Below are 25,915 nucleotides of genomic sequence, written 5' to 3'. Positions count from 1 at the left end.
GGTAGCAGCTCCCCTGCCAAGCTCTGTCTGCAGTGTGGTCGTGGGGGCCTTGGCCATGTTCCAGTCTAGGCTGTATTCTTCCCACTCTTCATAAACACCCGATTCTCCATATTAAATCTGTTTAGACGTTTGGTTATCTACAACACAACCCTGCCTGATACAATATTTCATAGTAAATGTATCACACAGAATCCTTCAGACAGAAGCCACAGGACTTATGGGATACAGAGAAAGTTTAATTTGTAGAATTATTAAGTAACACAGGACTCACTCCTAAGAAGGGTAGAAAAAATGCTGAAGAACACAGAAGCAGCCAGTGTAGGGGGCAGCCACTGCTTCTTTGGCGGAGGGAGCTCATCCAAGGAAGCAACATGGTTGGACAGGCTTGCCCTCCTCTCACCATGGCTGAGATCTGGACATCATTGCAAGGGTCAGCGGAGGCCTGCTGGGAGGTCAAGAGCTCCCCAAGGGCCACAGGCTGGAGCAGGACACAGCTTGCCCCGGTCCCAGCAAAAATGGCTAGAATGTGTCTTGCTGGGAAGCACCCTAAGGGTGTCAGCAAGACGGGCTGGGAAGTCACCTGGGCCACCAACAAAACATCCTAGAAAGAATGTGCTTTGCCATGTGCTGCTGGTGGGGAAGCTTCCCAAGGGGAGCCAGGGTGTAGGTCCAGGAGGAAAAGACCATGGATCCAGGGAGAAAAGCCCCTTCCTCTTGCTGTGTTATCCCTCTGGGTCCAATCAGGAGAGAGAAACCAGTTATTTGAAACGAGCAAACTTTCATAAAATAGAATTATTAAGCCATAACGGAGGGATAAGACTAATGAGGGAGTGGCTAGTGAGATGTAGAGAGAACTTTTTAAAAGTACAGGAAGCACAGAGAGAAATAGGAGAAGGAGAAATAGCTCTAGGGCTGAACCAGAGCACCTGAGAAAGCAAGTACACCCCCAGGCGGGCTGGGATCCGCACTCTTCGAGGGAAGTCTTGGCTACGGCTAGGTCAATAGCATACATGTTGCCGTGGTGCCTCACCAGCAGAACTTGCTGGAAACCTGTTCCCTACAGTAGCCCCAGAAAGCTGTTCACGTGTCTCAATGGACGTCCTCCACTGCAAAGCCTCGTGAACAGGCTGCCAGAGGGAATGTGCTGACCTGCAAGTGCCTTGAGCCGCCGTGCACTGTTGGACACAGATCCGGCTCCAGAATCACCAAGCGGCTCAAAGAAGGGAAGATTTGGTGATACGAAGTACTACACTGGTCCTTTTCTTTGGCGTACATTTGAACTATTGTACTCAGCCCTTCCCCGCATGAGGAGGTGAGTAGCCATGGTACCCATCCCTGGATGTGTTCAGTACCCTCCTCTGATTCAGTCATAGTGTCACCGAATAGTGTGTCACCTAAAGGCTAAATGAGAGTGAATTTGTACATGAAGTCATAACGAAAGGAGAAGAGAGAAGAAGATACACAGAAAGATATATGCATCTAAGCAAAGAGAAAAGAGGCAGAGCTACTTTCCGCTCTCCTTTATGTCACCGGTCACAAGGCTGTAAGTGATACCTCGGGCTTCCTTCTTCCACCCGCCATTCTGTGTTTCCCTTGCCTTCAGCCGGAACTGCCACAGGTCATTTACATGACAATTTGAAACTTCATTGGCAAGTGGTCTGAATCCTAATGAGTGTTTCTCTTCTTTTTTTGTGGGGGATGTGAGGGAGAGGTCTGTAGTTTTCTATAAACCTCCACTATGCGGCATGGAAATATTTAGAGTCACCCAAGGAATCCCCTGGGTTCCAGATGTCATCCTCACTCCCTGTTGGGCAGCAGCAACTCAATCTCCCCTCGGTTATTGGGATTGATCCCTCCAGCCAACAGAGTGATCTCTTCTTCTGCCCAGTGGTTAGTGGCATAATAAGCCCCAAATAGCCCAGTGGCAGTCTCAATCATACAACTCAGTGAAACCGTCGTTGTGTCCAACGGTGGGAACATCTCCAACGCAGCAGAGCTCAGAGATGCTGGGACAAGAAGCAAACTTTCTGTGACTGGGTTACTAGTGACAATGGAGAGAAGAGCACCTCTACTTCCATTGCTTGATTCCCAGATTCATGTATCTTAGCAAAGGAGAGACACCCCTTAAGACAGAATCCCATTCTTTTGTGTGTTGTGTCCCAACTGGCATTCCAACTGAGTCTTCATGAAGCTGTTCACCCTTTCATTTCAGCTAGCCAGCTGCTTCCAGGTGATGGAATGTATGGTTAATTTCATGGCAGGAGACCATTACCACATTTCCTTGGCTGTGAAGTGATTTCCTTGATCAGAAGCAATGCTGTGCGGAATACCACGACAGTGAATGAGCCTTTCCAGAGTCCATGGGGGCAGCCTGTCAGAAAGAGCACATCTCAGTAAGGCATAACTGTGTCCTGAATACACTGTCTGTTCCCCTGAGGACGGATCTCTACCCCCTCCATGATGGAAGAGTGCCAACGCCATCACTCTGCCCCAGGGGGTTGGCTCATCTCCTCCAAGGAACGGTGCCATACTGGGGACTCAGTGTTGCTCTCTGCTGCTTAGGCCCTCAGAAAAGTTCCAGCTGTCTAACCTGGAGCCAAAAGATCCAGGGGAGTCTTCCTGATCCCACAACTGCTTGACTGAGACAGAGGTCGAAGCCCCCTTGCCAGATCCTTCCTATAGCTTTTTCCTAGGAACCATTTCTTGGATCTTAGAGCCTATTCTTCCAGGTCTTTCTAAGCATTTAATTACTTGCATCAAATCCTTTCTTTTAACGTTTTCTCCTGTCTGCAATTAAACCTGGTGTGTTATAATGTTTTGTGATTAAATATTTGTACAATCTTATGTGAATATATTTGATATGCCTGATTAGCTTTTTAACTAATGCATAAGCATGATTTAAAATTTTTTAGAGACTTCTACCTAGAGAGTATGCCATGGTCCCTTGTGGACATAAGGTTTTATGGGACTCCTGGAACACTGGAATAGTTATCAACGGGTTATTTGAACCAAGCTCAAATTTGCTTTAGGCTAATGAAGTATGGAGCAGGGCCCTCTGCCGTGGCCAGTGCTCTTGTGCCCTTCCCTGCCCCCACTACAGGCTGCCTCCTAGGAAAAGTGCACTGAAAGGGCTGCAGCTTCTTCCCCCTCCTCCCCCTCTTATGCCTCCCCCTCCCCCTCCTCCTCCTTCTTCTCCTCCTCCTTCTTTTTCTTTCCAAATCACCCTTAGGTCAAATTTCTTTTTTATGCCTATACCGTCTACTCAGATGAACACCTTAACCTTTGTGATTTTAATAAATGGTCTTCTGGTACAAAAAGTTCCCTTGGCTCTAAATGAAGCCTTTTAAGGTCAGTTTTAGTCTTTTTCCAATTTACAACTTCAGAGGGGCCAGGCTCAGAGACACACGGTGGGCAAGGGAGCCACAGGGTTGCTCAGCCATTTCTCTGCCTCAAAGCTCCCCTCACCACGCCTCTCCATGCCACCTCTGACCACCAGAATGGGCAGAGAGAAGAGAGGAGATGCAGGAAAATGGCTCAGGACAGGTGCCAATGTCACATTGGTGGCCTCTGCAGGTGGCTCTTTCTCCCACAGGTGGCCTCATGGGTCCCTTAGAGACCCCTCCTCCTAAGACCCTCCCAGTGCCCGCCGTGGCCAAGCACAGGCTGTGTCTCCCTGCTTGGCCATGGCCAGCAACCTCTCAGCTGCCACTCTCAGAGGTAGACCCTGTTTTGGCTCTGTCTCTTCCCGTGGCAGGTCTCTGGGGTATGGTCCCATGGGAACAGATGGCACTGGCCACTCTCTCCACCATCCATTCTCCTCATTCCCCTAGTCCTACTGCTGCAGAGGCCGGGTCTCTTCCCTCTGCCCTCCAGGCAGCTCCCACCAGCTCTGCCCTGGGCTTCCTCAGATACTGGGATTTGTGTTCACACCGGTACTCCAAAAGTGACCCTCCCCTGACCTGATGTGAACAGGAAGCGCACCCCTCCCTGACACACAGTGTCTCCCAGCCCCTCCTCAGAAGCCCTCATTCCCCACCAGGCTCTTCCGATCAGTCCAAACCCTGAAAGCCTGAGATGGGCAGAGCCAGCAGGGCTGAAAAACACCTGTCCTCTCTTCTCAGAGAGGGGTTGGCTCTTCTCATAAGAGCTTGTCCCTAGTTTTTGTTGTTGTGTCTGTGTTTGACTGGGTTTTGGTTTGGGTGGTGCTTTTATTTTGTTGTTCTGGTATGGGCCCAGAAAAAAGAAAGAAATAGGAAAAGCAACATTTCAAGGTTACATAAGAATCTTCCTCTCCTGGCTCAAAAATGCATTCAGGTTCTTCAAATACGTATTGTTCTAATAATTCTTAGAGGTCAGCAGGCTCACATGTTAGTATTAGACCCATTTTTCCGTTAAGAAAACCAAGGCCAAGTGAGCTCAGGGGCTTACCTGCAGGGGCCACACAGGGAGTTCTTTCTCCCCGAGGTTCCTTGGAATTCAACATTTTCCCATAATTGAATCACCTATACCCACAGAAGAGCAGTGCCCTTCCATGTCAGATCACATCTGGGTAGCATTATAATGACACGACCCACACTAGAAACGGGTCGTCAGCCAACGTTGCTCATAGACCTGGTATATGGGGCACGTTGCTGCTGGTGGTGACATTTCTCATTCATTTGTATCCCATGACAGCTGATGTCACCATCACCCTTAACACCTAGATCACAGGGGCCTGAATCCCTAACCTAGAATTTATCCAAGTTCAGTGCCATTGCCGGGGTTTCTCCTGGTTTCCTCTGGCCCTGAGCCCACACACTCCTCAGGTGAACTCAGTCTGTGGTGTATCCCATCCCCACAGGCAGCTCCCACAGGGCCCCAACGGGGGACCCAGCCCTTCCTGGATCCCCCCCCAAAGAAACAGCACACGCACAGACTCTGTGTCCCCAACGCGTTTCCTGAAGACGTGAGGAGAGGGAGGAAGTTTTCATCAGAATAAAGTCAGTGTTCCCCCTTTCCACATGTTCTTTCAGCTCCTCCAAGACCAGGCAGTGCGGACCAGCCGCATCTTCCCCAGGCTTCCCCCGGAGCCGCACCAGATCCCCAGGACAGCTCAGCTCCCTTCTCCCCACCCTCACCCCCATTTCCATCATTCCTCCTCTTCCTATTCTATTTTGTCAATCTCTCCAGCTCTCCCAGCCCTGATGCCCAGATCAGCTCTGAGCTCTTCTGGGCAAATCCAAATCAAGATCCTTGGCCGAAGTACAGGAGAGCCTTTTTCATTAATAGCACGACATTCCGTGTTTACTCTTGTTTACTAACACGTCCTTTAAGAGAATCCAAACTCCGTCAAAAACAGACCGATTTGATTTCAAACAGCAATTTCTTTTCTTTTTTTTTTTTTAATATGCTATATTTATTGAAAAGCAGTGCCCTTTCCAACCCCCAGGTTGGAAAGACGTTACATTCCAAGCTGGTTAGATGATGAGAGCATTTTAAATCAAGCAAATGAAGATTTCCAATCCGTGGGACCCCTATTCCCAGCCACTAATACAGAGTAGCGGAATTTGCTTAAATACTGCACAGGTCAGCTTTCTCTTTGTCAAGAGGGGACAGCTAACATCAAATGATCTTGAAGGAGTGATGAAGATGTTCAGGACAGACAGAATAAAAAAAGGGTTTAAGAAAGTAAATTTCCTGGGCCTCCAGACTACACACGTGTGCAGGTCTCCCTCTCAGCGGAATCAGACCCTACAGATTGATCCCGCTTCCCTGGTCATTCCTTATCTCCCCCTGTGCCTCTCAGTGGACTATCTGAACACTTGCTGCTGGGGCGTCCATCTCTCATGATCCAGAAACAGTTTCTTCAGTTTTGTCGGAAATCAGCCTCTCCCCAAAGCCCCCAAATGGGTTTCTCAAATTTGCACATTTTTGGTGTCAGTTTTCCCAATAGACCCCAGACCTCACTAATCTGCAATGGTCATTCCACAAGACAGATTTTCTTTCCTGTGTAGCTCTCAAAGCATGCCTTCTCCTCTTTCCAAAAAAAAAAAAAAAAAAAAAAAAAATCCGATCCTGTCTAAGCCAACTCGTACACTGTTTCTTCTTTTCAATCCTGGTTTCTTTTCCCCTCTCAGTCAAGCATTTATCTCTACTCTAAGGCTAATGGTCTCAAATTAGTTCCAAGTATTCTATTTAAGTCACTTTTTAAATAGCAATAATGGAATTGGAATGTAGCTTTTACCAGGAGGAGGAGAAGTTGAGGAGGAGGAAGAGGAAGAGGAAGAAGAAGAAGAAGGACAGAAAGCAAAAAGGAAGGAAGGAAGGAAATGTCAAGAAACTGGGCATTAAGGCAGTCCAGTTTTGAGTCACACCAGAGTCCTTTTCTCTCTCACAGACACAATTTCCATCCCAAAAGGCTTTCTCCGTCAGTGATGTATTGCTTTCAGGTTAGCTTTGCGTGGAAAACAAGTAATTTAGGGGCACCATAAAAGCTTATTGATTACCAATGGTCCACTCTGTGGTAGGTACTTAGGCAAGGAGAAAGAAGGAAAAATATAAATACGCCCCAAGTTGACTTCTGCAGAAAGAAGTGGACCAAACACCAATATGGCACCTTCCCAGCCCAGATCATTTCTTGCACTCATTAAAATTCAAAAGCAGTGATCCAAGCGTGTCCTGGAGGAAACTTTCCAGAGTCTCGCTAATGGATCTCTGGAGCCTCCCTCTCCGTCTCCAGCAAAGGCTCTCTGAGGGAAGACAGGGAGGAGAGGCAGCTGCTGACAAAACTGAAGCAGGCTTCAGAATCACCTCCAAGGCCTGGGAAACCACAGCTCGCTCAGCCCCACCTCCCAAGGTCAGGGACAGCCCAGCCACTGGCATTTCTAACCAGCTCCCGGTGATGCCACTGCTGCTGACCCAGAGATCACCGAGAACCATCGGTTACAAAGCAGGAAACTAGAGTGGTTAAGAACATAGACTCGGCAAGTCAGACTGCCCGGATCCAAACCCTTTCTCCACCTTCACTCTGTGGCCCCGGGCAATTACTTTTTGGTACCTCAGTGTCCTCCCCTATAAAAAGGGAATTAGGGCTACAATCCTACTGCATAACATTGTCAAGAGAACTGAATACATTTACATGGGTAAAGTACTTAGAACAAACCCGGCACATGGTAAGAACCATGTACAAACATTAGCTAATATTATATATTTTTTAATTTAGACGATCACATTGTTTGGTGATCCCGGTCGGGCCCAGAGTAAGCAAATCTGCTCTGCCAAAGGTCTTGTAGGTGAGCCCACTTTCTCCTCTCAGCTCTTTGCTGTCAGACTGAGACTAGTCAACCCATAACTGGGCCTCAGTTTCCTAAGCCATAAAATGGGATGGTCGGAGAATTGGTTTCAAGGTTCTTGTTAATAGAAACACAAAGCGATTTCTGTAGCACTTTGAATGTCCATAGGTTGTAAACTGCACCCCGTCACACCTTTTTTTTAACTTTCCAGTGTAGCAGGTGTCTGGGTCCTGTACTGGTTAGAGAGGCTGACAGTGTGTGAACTTGCTCTTCCCATCTCTTTCCCCGGCTGTCTCCTGCCTCCCCGCTCAGTTGTGGCAGAAGGAAAAAGAAGGGAAAAGGAGCTGAGCTGGAGGCTGCACAGGCGCCTCCCAAAACCCTCAGGGCAGCCCTAGGGGCAGGTGGCATTGTCCCATTTTGCAAATGGAGAAAGTGAGCCAAGGCAGGTAGCAAGGGCATAGAGTTACCCAGCTGGGAGGTGACAAAGCTGCAGTCTGAGCTCTGGTCCGAGGCCTCACAGAGATGCTGAGGGGTGGAGAGGCAGGGGTACAAATAGGCTCAAACAAACATACCAGAATGCCCCAGCAGGTCCAACGAAACAGCAGAACTCTTGACATGTGGCCACCAAACTAGTTCTCAGCGGCTATTTGACGCAATCATCCCAGCTTCCACCACTCAACCAGGGGCGGCCACATCCCTCATCTCTGCCCCAAAAGCTCCACAGGAGAACATGGGGTGACCAGCTGCACCTCCTGTAAGTCCTTCTGCACAGCTGTTACCCTGCCTGTGGTCAGGAAACTCACCACTCCAAGCCCATGCATCTCCCCCACCCTCCCCGGGGAATTAGTCATCCTTGAAAGCCTGGCCCTCACCACCCCTCCAGGGGATTTCTGCGGCCTGCACCCTCACCATGCGGTGACCCTCCCACCTTCCCTCCCCGCCACCATCCCCAGCATCCCAAATGTTGTCACTGTAGCATCCAAGACACTTTACAGCATGCTTTCCTTCCCCTACCTGGCCCCTCTTATGGGCTCAATTGCATCCCACACACACAATTCACACGTGAAACCCTAACCCCAAAAAGGAAGTAAGGGTTAAATGAGGTCATTAGCATGGGCTTCAAACCAGCATAACTGGTATCCTCAAAAGAAGGGGATCAGGACCCAGACACATGGAAGACTATGTGAGGACCAAGGGAGAAGGTGGGATCTACAAGCCGAGAGAGGCCACAAGGAACCAACCCCGCTGACACCTTGATCTTGGACTTCCAGCCTCTAGACCATGAAGAACTGAATTTCTGTTGTTTAAGCCACCCAGCTTATGGTATTTGTTACAGCAGCCCCAGCAGACTAATACCCCACCCCCTAAAACTAAGAAACACCTCATCTTAGAGATTAGACTGTTCCTCCCAGAAGCTCTGATGCCCATGATCGTCCCTCATTCCTGGGAGACCTTCGGTAAATGGATGTTGACTAAATCAATGGGCGTGTCCATATATACACACACACATATATATACACTGCCCTGATGTTTCAGTAAAGCCCTATTATGTCCCCCACCTGATATAAGAGACCTGTGAGATAAACAGGCCCCTCCCCTCTGCCCAGAGCTACGCTTGCAAAAACAACAGGTAAAAGGGATTGGCTGAAAACACAGGTGTTACTTCTGCTGACTGCAGGGACAATTTTAAAAGAGCAGTCCCTGACCCCCAGAAGCTGGCCTGGCCATGCTATTTTACTGAACGTAAACCTTGGTTGGCACAGGGCAGCAACCCCAGATGTCACTCTGAAACCAAAATAAGATGAGACAAAGCAAGGCCACTTCATAATTTCATCTAAGCTCACACAAAACCAGGTCACTGTACCACCCACAAAAATACTCCCCCAAAGGCCCCTATATGGGCTGAAATGAGTGACTTCTACTTTGCCAATTATAGCTTTAGGTTATCTTAGTCCCCCCTCTCTGTAAAGATTTATTGAGGTGCCCAAGGATTTGCTCCCACAGTCTGACATCATCCAACCTCCAACCAATCTCTAAAGCCAATCCTGGCTTCCTTCTCATGCAACCAAATCCCCAATGCTATAACAGACCCTTTTCAACACTGAGATCCTCAGGTTCTTCACAGTGAGGTCCTCACTGCAGCTAGTAATGAACCCTGCTTGTCCAAGTGTAAGTGTGTTCCTGGGGTCTTGGGCCTCAGCCCCTTGACAATGCTGTTCAGTTGACTTTTGTGTGATGCAGTGAGATACGTTAAAAAGCCAAAATTTTAAGAAGGGTGTCAAGAGGAAGATAAAGTAGAGCCATCGAAGATTAAGAAGAGAGCTTTGGCAATTTCCAAAAAGAGAGACAGGTTTGAGAGGCATATTAAAGAAGGTTGCCTCCATGGGGTAACCTTTCTCCCACCTCTCAACAAAACCTGCAGTAGTGTCGGTACCATTTGCTAAACTCTTAAAACTGGGCCTCAGGTTGGGACAGAGAGGGGCCGAGTCTTATAATACCTGGCTGAAGAAATTGGACTATAAGCAGATACCTTAAGAAAGATGAGCTGTACCCAATAGATAGATATACCCAAAGCTATCTATTGGGTTACCCAAGACTTCCTCTCCACCACTCTGCAAAGGTCTACAGAGCAATCTGATGATGACAAGAATAATTTATACAGTGCACTGGCCATGGTGGGTGCTCGAGGCTGATTAAGGGACATCTGTCTAACCGTTCTAGGAAACCCTTCAGCCTTCTAAGAAAGCTGATCATGGGACCCACCACTACTCTACCCACAGCTGATGGAATTAGCGCTGGGCTTCTGGACGCTGGGCAGCCAATCTACAGGCTGGCTAGTGGTCCATGAAGTGGTCCTGACCTGAGCATTTGGGGAACAAGGAATGACAGTGGCAAGATGGATAGATTCTGGTCCTTTTGTGGGCAGTTTTTATGTAAATTAGACAGAAGACAGCACGAGTGAATCCCTTATTTGTAGGACTGCTCTCTAACAAAGTACCACAAACTGGCTTCACAGGAATGTCTTGTCTCTTCATTTGTGGAGACCAGAAATCAGAGATCAAGGTACTGGGAAGAGTGGTTCTTCCTAAGGGCTGTGAGGGAAGAATCCACTCCAGGCTTCTCTCCTGGGCTTGTAGAAGGACATCCCCACGTTCATACAATGTTCTTTCTGCATGTATTTCTCTGTATCTTTTTATAAGGACATCAGCCATATTGGATTAGCACCCACTCTGATGATGCAGGAAGTCACCCAATTTAACGTGACTTCCTCTGTAAAGGCCCTGTCTTCAAATAAGGTCACACTCTGAGGGGCTGGAAGTTGGGATTTGGACATAGGAATTTGGGGGAATATAATTCAGCCTGTAACAGTGAGTGAGTGGATACCCAAGCAGACATTTGAAAAACATCATTTTGGGGGAGCCTGGGTGGGCCAGTCAGTTAAGTGTCTGACTCCGAATTTTGGCTCAGGTCATGATCTCAGGGTCATGAGATCCAGCCCCAGGACAGGGTCTATACTCAGCAGAGAGTTTCCTTCTCTCCGTCTACCTCTCCCTCTGCTCCCCCACCCCACCCCCTCTCACACGCACATGTTCTCTCTCTCTCTCTCTCTTTCTTAAAATAGATAACTAAATCTTTGCAAGACATTATCTTGTACAGTTCCTTTCAAAGTGCAATATGCCCAAGAGTCATCTGATGACCTTGTTAAATACTGATTCTGATTTAGTCAATCTTGGGTGGCCCCTAGGATTCTGTATTTTTTTAATTTATTTTTATTTATTTTTTAAAAAGATTTTATTTGTTCATTAAAGAAAGAGAGAGCATGATCAGGGGGAGAGGCAGAGGCAGAGGGAGAAGCAGACTCCCCACTAAGCAGAGAGCCCGACATAGGGCTTGATCCCAGGACCCTGGGACCATAACCTGAGCTGAAGAAAGATGTTCAACAGACTGAGCCAACCAAGTGCCCGGGATTCTGTATTTTTAAAGCCAATGGCAAGATGATGCAGATGCTGATGGTGGTGGTCTATGAACCACACAATGAATGTATGGTTCCTCTCCTAGGATCACATTCTCCTTTTGAAGAGGACTTGCTGATGCATGAGTAAGACTGGCCAATTCTCAACAGTTCCTGTGTTCTGTGAACTCAGGGCAGCAGTCCTCGACCTTCACAGCACATTGCACCCACCTTGGGAGCTTGAACAAAGTCCTTGTGGTCCACCTCCCAGAGATCCAGATTTGTCTGGGATGGGCTTGGGATTTTTTTAAAAAGTCCTCCAGGTATTTCTACCATTGCTTTCTATGGCATCCTTTCCACAGGGTCATATATTTACATTTTAACAGGTGCACTGGTTCAGTAAGTGACCCTAATTGTGAGAATTTCAGCCACTAATTTCAACAGTGAGAAAATATCTGTAGGACAGAGAAGTTCTTCCAATAATAGAATGAGGTCATTTTAGTGCTTCATGAGATCATCCTTGCCTGAAGTATAGGGGGCTGAGACATAGGCTATCTTGTCAGTTCCCTTATTTAGAACAGAGACATTTACTCATTTTCTAAGAATGCACTAAGTTGTGCTCAAGGCGAGAACTAGCTCCCAACCTATAAACACCTATAATCCTCAAAGGACAGGAAATACTCTTTCCGTTGTTGGTGCTTTAACAGAATGAGGATGTCTGGATGGAAGTGGACCTTCTGCCACCGGTTCTCTAGGGACCATGACCCAGTAGAACAGTCCCAAGACCAGGTTCTTGAAAATCATCAAATATTAGCCTATGTAGTCCTATTAGTTTGGCAGTAGAGGCAAGAAGCTGAGATCTGGGGAAATTTAAAAATGGCATTTCCAAGGAGAATGACTTAGAAAAATCATGTAGAATTTGAAACAAAGAAAATGTACCCCCATGAGCCTCTTTGTCCAAGTGTGCAACATTTGAGCACTGAGTCCCGAACACTGTATTATTTAGAACGCACATCCCACGCTCTGCCGTTAACCGCCTACTGACGACTGTCTCTTCCTGTGATCATAAGTCCCTTCTTGTCAGGCCATGTTATCTGGATCAGAGAGTCTCCAGTACCCAGCACAATGTCTAGCACATGGCAACAAGACAGGAGGGCGGGTGTCTGCAAGGTCCCTGCTCTATTTGAGCCCCCAGCGCACAGAGGAGCTCAAGAAGTATTTGATGAATGAGCCCCAGGTCACTGAGGACCCCAAACTCAAGTTCTCCCTCTCCAGAGGCATGCCCTATCCTGTAACTTTTCAGATGATTTCATTTACGCAGATGGATGCAGCTTTAGCAGGAGACAGAATGGAAAGGGTGGGAGCTGGCTGCTTTGAGAGGCAGGGATGGTGAGTCATCTTTGAGCTTGACCTTCCCTTTGCCCCTGAAGACAGTCTAGATTCCCACAGCCTGGCCACCTCGTTTACTGTCTACCACTGAGATCTGAGAGTCCAGAATCCAAGCTGCCTTTCCATACGGTGGTGCTTCTTTAGAAGATGACTGAAGTGTCCTTGTTGACAGCTCCTCTGTCTTCCATTTCAACTGCTTCCCATGCAGTTCTGCCCTGATGCTCCCAGCCTTGCCCTCAAGTGACCCTGAAAGCTGTCTTTTTCCAAATGAGGACCCAGCGCACTTTTGCCACAGGCAGGCACCCTCGGGCCAGGACTGTGCATCCTAAATAAATTCAAAATAGCTCTGCTGATATTTTGGAAACTGATTAGTAACCTGGCGTTCACTCAAGTCAGCTCATAAGTTAACATCTATTCATGTCAATCAACTAGTAGCTGTGGACTATCAGTCAGGAGTTCAGGACCCTGCTAGGTCAAAAGAAAGCAGAAAAGCATTTTTCTGGGGGTCCCGACCAGAAAAATTTTCCCCCTTACCTGGGGAGGCTGGGTAATGATGAGGAAGCTAGGTGCTTCACTGTGCAGCGTAGGTGTGGAAGGTAAGAGCAGCTGGAGGATGGGGATATGACTGGGAACCGAGGCAGGGGGAGGAGGTGGGGTTGGGACTGGAGCAGGGGCAAGCATCGAAAGGGGGGATTCATGGGGTGTGAGGATGACATGGGCACAAAGGCTCAGAGGCAGGAAAGTCAAGCTGTCTCAGGGCACCTCCAGGAGGCCGGCCTGCCCAGAACAGCATGTGCGTATGTGCCGGGACAATTGGTCAGCTGGTCCCAGTGGATGTGGATGTGCAAAGCCTTGATGAACGAAGCAAGGCGAGTGATTCAGAGAGACCAGTGAGGAGGCAGAATAGGAGCAAGCAGAGGCCAGAGGGACACTGATCAGAGAGGAGCAGGGCAGCCATTAGGAGGTGACAGGCTGACCTGGGGTAGCGGGCTGGGGATGGGAACAAAAGGACAACTTCAAGGTGAGAATGGCAGGATCTGGTCCAAAGGACGGAGAAAACAGAGGCTTTCGGTAAGAGAGGTAAAAAGTCGTGACTGCTAGGTCAGACGTTTAGGACAAATTCTCGTGATGTGAAAATGAGCTGAAGAGTTATTTTCTAAAATTTTTTTATTCTTTTGAAAAATTGTGTTAAAATAGATAGGACATAAAATTTGCCATTTTAATCATTGTTCAAGCATGCAGTTCAGTGGCATCAAGGACATTCACAGTGTTGTATAACTATCACCCCTTCCCCATGCATGGCCAGAACCTTATCATCTTCCCAACATGAACCTCTCTACCCGTTAATCACTAACTCTCCCCTCGCCCCCCCAGTCCCTGGCAACCTCCTTCTACTTTCTGTCTCTACGAATTTGATTGCTTTGGGAACCTCGTATGAGGGGAACTATCCAGTACTCGTCTGTTTGTGTCTGGCGTAGTTTGCTTAGAACGATGTCTTCAAGATCTAACCCACATTGCAGCACATAACAGAATGTCCTTTCTTTATAGGGCTGAGTCATATTCCACGGTATGTAGAGACCACATTTCCTTTGTCCACTCATCCCTTAATCGACATCTGAGTTGCTTCCACTCCTGGGATACTATGGGATACTATGGATAGCACTACCGGGACCAGAGTTGTATATCTGTTCGAGTCCTGACTTCCAATTTCTCCCTCCACTCATGCTTTCCTGTAAGCGAACCAAATTACTTCTTCAACATTTTGCTTAGGAATCTCCTCTGTGAAATACCCAGTTTTATGGCTTGCGAGTTTCACCTTCCACAGAACAAGAGAACACAGCTCAGCCAAGTTTTTTACCACTCGAGGAAGAATATTCTTTCCTCCGGTTTCCAGTAACACATTCCTCATCCCTGCCCATATTTCTACCAACATTGTGCCCACGGTGATACACAAATCCTCCAAGATGACAGATGCCTTCTTTCCAGCTCTTCTCTTCCCTTCTCTTTTCTCCTCTCTTCCTGACACCTCACCAGGTTCACTTTAACATCCATGTTTCTACCAACAGTCATGCCACGACAACCTAGGCCTCTTTGCTGGGATGCACCTTGAAATTCTTCCAGCCCCTCCCCAACACTCAGTTCCAAGGCCACTTCCACATTTTGGGGGGTTCGTCACAGTAGCACACCCATTTGTGGTACAAAAATCTGCATTAGTCGGCTCTGGCTGCCAAATAAAATGCCATAGACCATGTGGCTTAAGCATTAGAAATGTTATTTTCTCACAGTTCTGGAGGCTGGAAGTCCAAGATCAAGGTGCTGGCAAATTCGGCTCCTGGCAAGAGCTCTCTTCCTGACTTGTAGACAGTCACCTTCTTGCTACACCCTCATATGGCCTTTTCTCTGCACACCTGTAGAGAGAGAGAGAGAGAGAGAGAGAGATCGATCTGGTGTCTCTTCCTCTTATGGAAGAAACATCTTCTTCCTCTTCCTCTTAAACCAGTTCTGTTCGATTAGGGTCCTACTCTCATGAGCCCATTGAACCTTAATTACCTTCCTAAATGCCCCGTCTCCAAATACAACCACACTAGGGTTAGGGCATCAGCATAGGAAACTAGTTCCACAGTTCCATCCATATAGCATCTATCTGTTTAGGGGACCTGATGGAATGAGCACTGGACTTGGATCAGGTCAACTTCGGCTCTCATCCTGGCCCTACCTCCTCAAGAAGCCATTTAACCACAATAAGTCTCAGTTTTGTTGTCGAGGGGAAAGCAGGACCTTTCCCCAGACTTGTATAAAGGTTTAAATCCAGTCCTGCTGGTAGAAGGCACTTCAGTGTCCTGCACACTTAAAGAATTCCTGGCCATGGCCTCCCCGGCCCCCATACGTGGTCTAACAAACAACCAAAGCCCATCTCCAGCCTCACTCCTGGGGGACACCCTTCATACTGACCTCTAAGCCTGCTAAATGCAGGAAGAGTAGCATCCTCTTTTTTGGGTATTTTTGGGGGGGTACTTTGTTTTAGAATAGAGACCGAGGTTAGAAAATACTGTGTTGCAAAGGAGTCTCCAAAGTGTTCAGTCTCTGCTCGGCCTGATGGGGTGGCAGGGCCCGCCTGGGGCATAGGGGGAGAAGCCACACTTACCCAGAGTACCCAAGGCTTGGCTGTCAGTCACTGGGTTCTTGTGTTTTTCATTTCCTAGGTTCTCAGTAACCCTACTAACACTCTCCAGTATGGGGATTTGCTGTCCAAGGACATGAAACCATGATATCAGAAGGTACTGAGCACCGTTTAATGATGAAACCACAAACTGACATCCTTGAATCCTTCATATTCCCAGAAACGAGCACGGAGCCTTATATTAAGTGAGTGATGAGTGAATTCCCGCACACACGCACAAGGCACTACAAAGAAGTAGTGCTAGGTTTCATGCCTCAAGCATCATATCTTGCATTACAAAGCAAACATAACAGAAGACTGCCACACGTCATCTCAGACAAGACAAACACTTAAGATAATTAAACCAATAAATAGTTAAAAGTAGATTTACCTATGTTGACACGCATCTCACTTCTGTATGCTCTAAGAGTACTTTTGCCATTCTGTCATTGAGGATTTCCAGTGTAGTATTATAATTACATAATTCTATTTTGTCTTTCTCATTAGACAATAAACTCCTTGAAGCCAGCAGCCCTTCCTAATCTGTGCTCCCACAGCCTGGTACATAGTCTCCCACATCATCAGTGTTGAACTTGGGACAGATGACTCAACAGATAAATGGTGGGGGAGGGGAGTATCAAGCTTCCAGAGCTTGAGATGCCAATCATGGCTTCCTTTTCTCATTTCTTTCTCCGTTATACCATCACCTAAGGGTACCACAGTGGCACTGTCTGATTTATTCTGGTCTTTGTGTCTGCAAACGCATACATTAGCTGGGTTTTTAAAAAGAGGTGGCTATTCAAAAGCCTGGAATTAGATATTATTTTGGATGCTCGCAGAGCTAATTATGGGATTTTAAAAGATGCCCTTATCCTGAACAGGAATTGGGATATTTCCTATTTTTTAATGTAAAACATGAAGTAAACATAATTCACTGTCATTTTTAATGTCCTGGTACATTTCAGAGATCCACTTAAGATAAATGATTTCCAAATGCCTGATCAGTCTGGTTTGAAAGCCTCTATGGAATTAATGTTCTATAATGTATTCAAATCATTTTAAATCCAGGCCCTGCTTTGATTTTGTTTTTCATTGCCATCATTGATAGAAGTACAAGTTCACATAAATAGGACATTGCCAATGGGATGTGCTCTGCCCCAGCCATTAATTCCAGGGCTCGTTTTCTAGCTCAGCCCCGATGAGCAGAGAAGTTGCAAGACAAGCCACTGGAAATGTTTATCGTGACACATAAGTAGTCGGGCAGGATAGAGGTGGAGGAGTGTAAGTCTGTGTGTGTGTTGTGTGTGTGTGTGTGTGTGTGTGTGTGTGTGTTTTTCAGCTTCAGATACTCACACCCAGAGGAAAGATTTTGAAATCTGTCAGATATAACAGAAAAGAGTTTTTAAAATAGATACATATGGTTAAAACTCAGAACAAGTGAAAACATGGATTTAAAAATTTGTACATTAAAAAGACATTCTCCTACCTCTTATTTAGTAATTGTTCGTGTGTCTCTTCAGCATTCCTTTGTGCACATGGGGATATATTTTATTTCTCCCCAGAAAAGATGATTATAAAGGAGGAATGCAAATTGCAAACAATGCTTATTAGGTATTGACAACATGCTCAAAGTGTTCACTTAATCCTCAAATTAATTCTAGGGGGTAAGGATTCTTATTTTCCCCACTTTATAGATACAGAAACTGAGGCAAGTACAAAGTGAATTAGGGACTTTGCCCAAGCAAGTGGAGAGGCAGGATTTGAACCAGGCGGGTGGGAGATCCTAATGTCTGCCCTCTTTCCATTCAGGCAGAGAGAATAATCTGCAAAATTTCTGTTCTCTTCAAGAGGAGAAACTATTTCAGAATCAAATAAACCATTGCTCCTCAGGTATTAGAAGAGAGGCCAATGAGCTCCTTGGAATATAAAGGTAGAGTAGCAAAGACTGTCCCCAGCCAGAGAGCCATGGAGGAGTCGTCACTGACACAGGTTGTCTCAGTGCCTATGAGAGAGACCCATGCTCCTTTGAGGCATGTCTAAGATGTGGTAGAAATGTAGACCAAGCCACCCAGTCCTTCTGTCTACTCCAAGATGAAGTCCAAATCCACTGTAGTATCAGGACCTAGCTAGCAGTGAATTTGTGTACCCAGCACTTGGGGAGGTCTCTCACATGTGAGATGCTGAATGAATGGATGCCCAGAATGAGAAATGGAACAATTCACTAATCCATTAAAAGAATGATTGACAACCATGATAGGCCAGATGCTAGGCTAGAATACGGGGATGCTGGGCAGGAATATGGGGATGACTAGGACTTGTTTCTGCCTCAAGGTGTGGACAATTTAGAGCAGAGCACAAGAAGACACTCAGAGCACTGTGATGTGGCATTACAAATGATGTGGTGATGGTACGTACACATGGAGGTACAAAGATGACCACTGTGTCTGCAGGAAGTTGCAGGTATATAGGTGGGAAACAAAGTCCACCCAGATGATTCATCAAAAAGTGTGGGTAGGATTAATGGGAAATGGGGGGTTGCGGTATAACAAAAAAATGTATTTGGTCTTTGTCCCCAATTCCTGGCACAGATCTAAAATTCTTGGCATTTCCTGATGATGAGAGTTATTCATAATGAGCCCCTTTTGACCATACCTGAGTTTACAGTAATGATGCATTAGCATAGTTGCTAATTGGTGGGTACCTAGACAACTTTAGGATGGTGTTGGTCCGCAGAGGAATCACCATGTGACCAGAGAGCTAGAACTTTCAGCCCCGTTCTCTGACCTCCTAGGAGAGGAGAGAGCCTGGAGGTTAAGTTCAACCATCATTGGCCATCAACGGCCAATCAATCATGTCAAAGTAATGAAACCTCCACAAAACCTCCAAACAACAATGCTCAGGGGAGTGTCCTAGTTGGTGAACATAGAGATGTGTTGGGAGGAGGGCACACCTCACCTCCACGGGAATGGAAGTGCTTGCATTGAGGACTTCTGAAGACCTTGCCCTCCACATCTCTTCCATTTGGCCATTTCAAACTCCCTCTGAGTTATATACTTTATAATAAAACTTCAATTGTAAGCATAGTGCTTTCCAGAGTTTTGTGAGTCATTCTGGTAAGTTATCAAACCTGAGGGTGCATTGTGGGAACCTTGGAATTTGTAGCCAAGTTGGACAGAAGTATGGATCACCTGGAGGCCTAGGATTTGCAGCTGGCATCTGAAGTGGGGGCAGTCTTGTGGGGCTGAGTGCCTTAGTCTGCGCTCACTCCGGGTGATCAATATCAAGATTGAGCTGAATTATGGGACTTCCAGTTGGTGTCAGAAAAATGGAGAATTGTTGAAAGGACATAGGGGTGCTGAGGCACCCAGAGTCTGGCAGCAGAGAGAAGCTGTTGCCACCCCTCAACCTGTTAGGACAAGGAGAAATAAGAGTGGGACCCAGGGAGAATAGGATGAGAAGAGGCCCCTCGGGCAGGGGCCTTCATCGTGTGCAGGGCTGGAGCTGAAGATTCTGAGGGGGGTTAGAGGATTCTCCCACCTACCACTGAGTACCAGCCAAAGACCCTGGAAGTGGGCGACACACTTAAAAACCTAAAGAAGATTAAAAAGTAAAATGGACTGCATTAAGACTTGCTTTTATTTCTATGGAGAAGAACTTACCAACCTTTTCGAGCAAACCATACCTGGGCAGTAACTATGGTAAGGAGACATCATTGTACTAATAATTCAGAGAACAGTTAGGAAAAACTGCAGCCAAGTTTACCCAAAATGCTGTATTGATTCTTCTCAACTGATCCCTATCGTTTGCAAAATCCTGAGTTAGCACTACTTTATGATTTCTTAAATAATATCTAAAAAAAACCCAACAACAATAGAAGAAGATTGACAATTTGGACTACATCAAAATTAAACACTTCTACCTAACAAAAGGCACCATAAGTGAAGTTAAAACCAATACCAACAACAAAATGAGCCACAGACTGAGAGAAGATATTCACAATGCATGTAAGTGATAGAGGATTAGTATCCAGTATACATACAAAAACTTCTCTAAATCATTGTGTTTCTTTTTGTTTGTTTTTTTTTAAAGATTTTATTTATTTATTTGATAGACAGAGATCACAAATAGGCAGAGAGTCAGGCAGGCAGAGAGAGAGAGAGAGGGGAAGCAGGCTCCCTGCTGAGTAGAGAGTCCGATGCGGGGCTCAATCCCAGGACCCTGGGATTAAGCAGAGGCTTAACTCACCGAGCCACCCAGGTGCTCCTAAATCATTGTTTTTAAGAATGATCTGTTGGGGAGTGCCTGGGTAGCTCAGTTGGTTAAAGCATCTGCCTTCAGCTCAGGTCATGATCCTGGGGTCCTGAGATCCAGTCCTGTATCAGGCTCCCAGCTCAGCAGGGAGTCTGCTGCTCCCTCTCTCTCTCTCTCTGTCAAATAAATAACTAAAATCTTAAACAAAAATGAATGATTAATTAATACCAACCCAAGCAACCAATAGGGAAATGAATGAATGAACTGTAATAAATTTATAGAAATAACACTAAAATAGCAGTTCAAAAGAAACATACTAGATCTCCAAGTATCAACCAGGACAAATTTGAAAAACCTAGACTTGAGTTAAAATGTAAGTTGCAGAAAAACCATATGAAGTGTTATTTACCTAAAATACAAACACCACTAAACATTGGTTATTTACATATACACACAAAAACATTAAAGCATAGATGGAAAAGAGAGACCAGGATCAGAAGAGGGGGCTGCTGAGGGCAGGACGAAGGGCAGGACGAAGGACCGTTGGGAAAAGTGTTGCAAAGTTACCTCTAAAAAACATAAAGTGGTTATGTCCACATTTGCAAAGACTGGATGGTATAAGCTTATATTATTCTCTGGACATTTCTGTGTGTTTTCCAGGCATCTGGAGCAAAGTCACCCTGAGACTCCTTTGAGTCGCTAAATGGAGGTTCAGCTCTTTTCCACCCCTCAAGACTCAAAGTGGAGATGGCCAACAGCGATCACTAGCCGCTTCTTGAAAATGCAGATCTCAGGTCTAAACCAGACTTTAAGACTCAGAATCTGCATTTGAACAAGCCCCAGGTAATTCCTAATGGAAGTGTGAGCAGCCTCCATGAAACTGCTGCCCCCTCCCCCCTCCCGCCCACTGCCCCAATTACTAGCCAACTCCTAAAACTCTCATCTGGATGTAGCTCAATGATTGCCTATTCTAAGGTTTCTTTGAACCCCTACCTAGGTCAAGAGTTGTCTGTGCGGGCAGTACACCTCCTTTTCTCAAAACCGGAATCATTATCTTCATTAGTCCCATTAGCCTTTGGGCAGTTATCCTTATCACAATATATGCCACATGACATGAACTCAAAGAATGTTATAAGAATCAACAAGAACCACATTTTTAAATGCTAGTAAGGCCATCGTCCATGCTCAAACTGTTTATCCAGGGAATGGAAGGATCTGGTTCTAGAGCACTTTAATACATGAAACCCATGTCTTACTATCTTCTTGGTTCTCAATCTTTTAAAAGAAATTAAATTTACTTTTACATTTTCAGTGTTTAAGTAACTGCGCATGCTTAAAATTTTGTAGCAAAGTGCTGCTGTTGGTTTTTTTGGTGGGGGCACACCTTAGGAAACTGGTGTAAAAAATGTCTCTACTTCAGGAATTCTTTTTTTTTTTTTTTTAATTTTTTATTTTTTATAAACATATATTTTTATCCCCAGGGGTACAGGTCTGTGAATCGCCAGGTTTACACACAGGAATTCTTAATTTCTCCCGAAGTCAGGCCCCATCTGAGGCCTGATTAAAAAATGTGAATCTTCTCCGCAGATAAATGTACATAATTTCAGCTTATAATTTCAGTATCTACCAACTCCAGGTGAAGTCTAAAAGGCAGTGCAGGATACCCTTACTTAACATTGTTCTAGAGTTTTCCACAGCATCATGTAAATAAAAATGTGTCTGTAGACGTTCCCACCATATGACGCCTTTGACAGCAACCTTATTTCTCTTGCTACAGAAACAATCCCACAATCCACTGAAAATCAAGAACTCCTTAAAAACTTTTACCATCACTGGCTAATAAAGTGGTTTTTGTTTTAATTTTTATTTTATTTATTTTTTTAAAAGATTTTTATTTATTTATTTGACAGAGAAAGATACATCGAGAGAGGGAACATTGAGAGTGGAAGAGGGAGAAGCAGTCTCCCCACTGAGCAGGGAGCTTAACTCGGGGCTTGATCCCAGGACCCCAGATCATGACCTGAGCTGAAAGCACACGCTTAAGGACTGGGCCACCCAAGTGCCCCTTTGTTTTGTTTTTTAAAGATTAATTTATTTGAGAGAGAGAGAATGAGTGGATGAGAGGAGGAGGGGCAGAGGGAGAGAACCTCAAGCAGACACCCGGCTGAGCATAGAGACTGAGATCATGACCTGAGCAGAAACCAAGTGTCTGACACTCAATGGGCAGAGCCACACAGACGCCCCTAATAAAGTGTTTTAAACTTGAATTAATCCCACAGTTTCCACCCACACGTCTAGAAGACAGGAAGTCAGCACTAGAACCAACACTTAGAGTTGGAAGCAATCACAAAGGAGGGACATGGGCCTGACAAGAACTGAGTCCTGTCCTCAGTTGCCTGATCCAAACAGTATTTTATCAAGTGGCTTTATTTTCCCTTAAGATACACAAAAGGGGGGCACCTGGGTGGCTCAGTGGGTTAAAGCCTCTGCCTTCAGCTTGGGTCATGGTCCCGGGGTCCTAGGATCAAGCCCTGCATCGGGCTCTCTGCTCGGCGGGGAGGCTGCTTCCCCCCTCTCTTTCTCTGCCTGCCTCTTGTGATCTCTGTCAAGTAAATAAATAAAATCTTTACCAAAAAAAAAAAAAAAAAAAAAAGATACACAAAAAGGTCCTTGGTAGCAGTCAGAAAAGCAGTGGAAATCTTTTATTCCATTTATAAGCATCATCTAACTACCACATGGTTTAAGCATAAAAAGACACTTAATGTCCAAAGGTATCAAGGGTTGGGAGGAGCCGTCAGCCTAAGCCTCCAGTGAGGTCAGAAGCCCAGATCCTGAGGTTTAACTCCCCCAGGTTGTGCTCATTTGCCTCAAAGAAAAGTCCAATGCCCACCCCCTCAGTGAGTGACCCCTAAGGCCTTCGGGGGAAAAAACACCAGCTTCCAGAAGTACTCATTTCCCCCGACATTCAGGCATTGGAGCTGTGAGGAGTTAATAGAATAATAGTACTAATATAATAATGAGCATTTGCCCTGTTTTCAGCTTTGCAAAGCTCTTTCACTTTGTGTCAGTCTAGCAGTTTAATTATGTTGCCAGAAAGAAAGAGGAGCTTCTTTCTCCACTGAGGCCTTGTGTCGCTCTGACAAGCCCCCCACAGAATCCCCCAACTTGTGAGACTTGAAATTTACGCTGAGTCATTGGAGCCCGGGCTGTCTGTCGGTGGCCTTGTCTGTGAGCTCTCAGATATTTGTGAAATGATTCCCTGGGGACATAAGTCAGCTCTTCCTAGAATCAGAGTGAGGTCAGAGGTTGATTGAAAAAGACAGAAATTTTTTAAAAGGGCAGAAATTTCAAGCAGGGCGGAATTCATGAACAAGGGTAAACTTTTCAGAAGGATGGCCTTTCTCTCTGGGACTTCTATCGTTACAAATCTGGAGCTGAAGTAGAACTTTGAACGAGTAACATTTTATTTTGGATTTTGATTTACTTTATGTATTGCACTGATGTTTGGAAAAGAAACCAACTTCATCAAAATAATGGAGGTAAACGATGGTGGTGGAATTTGCATCCATTTGGGGCTGGTTAACTAAATTCATTGGCACTAATGGGGGAGTCCGTGCGGTCCTTTGTGGGTTAGCTGGTATTTCCTTGTGCTTTCCCTCCACTCACTATTCACTGAGCCCCTACTAGACACAGAACGGGAAGGATACACACTTGGGTCTTCAGAGAGCTTGAGATCTCCGGGATGAACTCAGAGAGAGCCTATATTAATACATGGAAGCTATTTGTTTACAGAGATATGAAGTAGGAGAACCATGGGCATCCTTTCTGCTACAGGGGAAAATGCTCTACTGATAGTATTTCAGCGGTTTTGTTATTGATCTTAAGGTAGTCTACACAAATTCCATTTCCACGGAGGCAGCATCAAGGAGGTGTTCCTGGGAATCAGAAGACCTGAGCCCGAGTCCCAGGCTGACTTCTGATAAACTCTTTGATTTAGGTCAAAGGATTCAATTTCTCTGGGGCCTCAGTTTCCTCTCACAGAAGAGGAGGCTTTCAGGTAGGTGCCAAGAGATCCCCTTTAGCTTCGCTATTTGTTATCATTCAAGCACTCTATTTCCCGCCTGAGAATGGGAGAAGTTATTTTTGTTGTTGTTGTCTTGGAAGAAAACCAGCTGTGGTGCACTAGCAAACCAGTAACAGTCCCACCCCTGAAGGAGCTGCTTTTTCCCCTTTTCTCTTTTGACCAGCCACCATGGGTGGCCACCTTCAAGAAGCTCTTGAAACAAATGAAAAGAATATCCTCCTTGTGCGGGGCATGAGCACAAGTGGCTATTTGCAAAGCAGCGGCATGAAGGCCGTCATTAGTGTGAGTTCACACTTGGGTTTATAGCAAAACAGCATCTCTTAGCAACAGAGACCTTCAAACAGTGAAGCCGAACTCCAGTGTAGACACTTCCAGAAGGGCGTGAGGAATCAGTGTTGGAGAAAATGAGGGGCTCCTGATGGAGTCCAGAAACCGTGGTAGCTAGAAGAAGAAGAAGAGGAACCACCAGAATTCTTTTCCCGAAATGGCCTAAGGAGCTGGTCAGCATGTTACCCCGATGGGACCCAAGATCCCTCTCAGACTCAGGGGAAAGGGACGTTGCTGTTGAAACTTGTCGACTCACCCTCGGCAAGCTTTCACACCCTGAGATTTAAGTAGGTGGGAATGTGAACCTATCCCATGTTTACTCCTTTGAAAGGAGAACAATAAAAAGAGGAGACGAGGGAGAGAGAGAGAGAGAGAGAGAGAGAGAGAGCGCGCCCACAGGAGCAGGACTTTGTACTCTGTCCTTTCATCTTAGTGCAGTTGGAACGCAAGGCCCATCCGAGGAAAGGCAAACATCAAACATACCTTTATGGGGAGGACACATGGGCAAGGAAGGACTTAAATTCTTCACCCATTTCTCTTGAGGGTCAGACACTGGTCAGTCTCATTAAATGATGAAGGAGAAACACTCGGGGAAGATCAAAAAGGGGTAGTATTTTAAAGTGGGGCCAGAGAAGAAAGCAAGTTCTTTAGCAGCTAGCCAGAGCCTGATCTCGAATTGCCTTGCCACAGGGTTGCAGGGTCCTCTCCCGAGAAGCTTTTGTGTGCCTCAGAAGAAAGAAAATCATTATGGTCAGAGCCATCTTAAGGACAACAAAAGACATGCTTCCTCCTTATTTTATACTCACAGACCATTTTTAGCCTCAAATGATATTTCTCAGTTTAATCGCTAAACTGGGCTTCAATGGACTTTTAGCTACTTGTTCTTAAAGTCAAGAAAGTTTAAAAAAAGTTCCCAAGAAAAAAATATTCAAAAGGTTGTGCCATAGACCCCAAATGCAATTTCCAGAAGAGGGCCAAGAAAGGTTTGAATGATACCTGCATCTTTTTCATAAGACTATTGTCCTCTGTTGAAGAAGAGAGAGATTCTCATGTACACACTCAGGCCCCCTTGTTTGAAAATATCTATTTTATATGTAAAAGTCTTATCTGATGCAAAGGCATTTTTAAATGAATTAGGTGGCGGTGGCGTGTGGGGAGAGCAAAAACAAAAAAATAGATTCACTAGTAATGGAATTTAGATTCTCCTTTTGGAACTTCCCTGCAGAAAGGTTCCCCCAGGTTCTCGAGAGGTACGCTTGGCTCCCTTGATGACTCAAAAAACCTCTGGCTCCAGCTTGAGATGGTGAATCCCTAAGGCCTTGAAAGAAAAGTGAAGGATGGAGGTACTTTACCTGTGCTTCTGGTTAGTTCTGTTTGCAGCAGTGGGATTTTCTGAGCATCTCACACAATGCAGATGAGAGAGGGAGACACAGAATTTTGTACTCCAGAGTCTTTTCAGCAGTAGAATAATTCTGGACCTG

The 25,915-nt window shown here is 45.8% G+C and overlaps 1 long non-coding RNA gene across 1 annotated transcript; it reads right to left on the bottom strand.

The window, feature by feature from the left end:
* Positions 1-215: 215 nt before the first annotated feature.
* Positions 216-25,915, bottom strand: LOC106005915. The gene is made up of 3 exons (XR_001179631.2): positions 25,787-25,915; positions 14,896-15,020; positions 216-2,371 (listed from the first exon to the last, which is right to left on the bottom strand). It is a non-coding gene; the product is annotated as an uncharacterized LOC106005915 (long non-coding RNA).

The sequence above is a fragment of the Mustela putorius genome, unplaced genomic scaffold (assembly GCF_011764305.1).
Source record: "Mustela putorius furo isolate JIRA1106 unplaced genomic scaffold, ASM1176430v1.1 tig00003870_pilon_pilon_pilon, whole genome shotgun sequence".
Taxonomy (NCBI): Eukaryota; Metazoa; Chordata; class Mammalia; order Carnivora; family Mustelidae; genus Mustela; species Mustela putorius.
The sequence above is the reverse complement of the archived record's forward strand: the minus strand, read 5'-3'. Positions and strand labels throughout refer to the sequence as shown.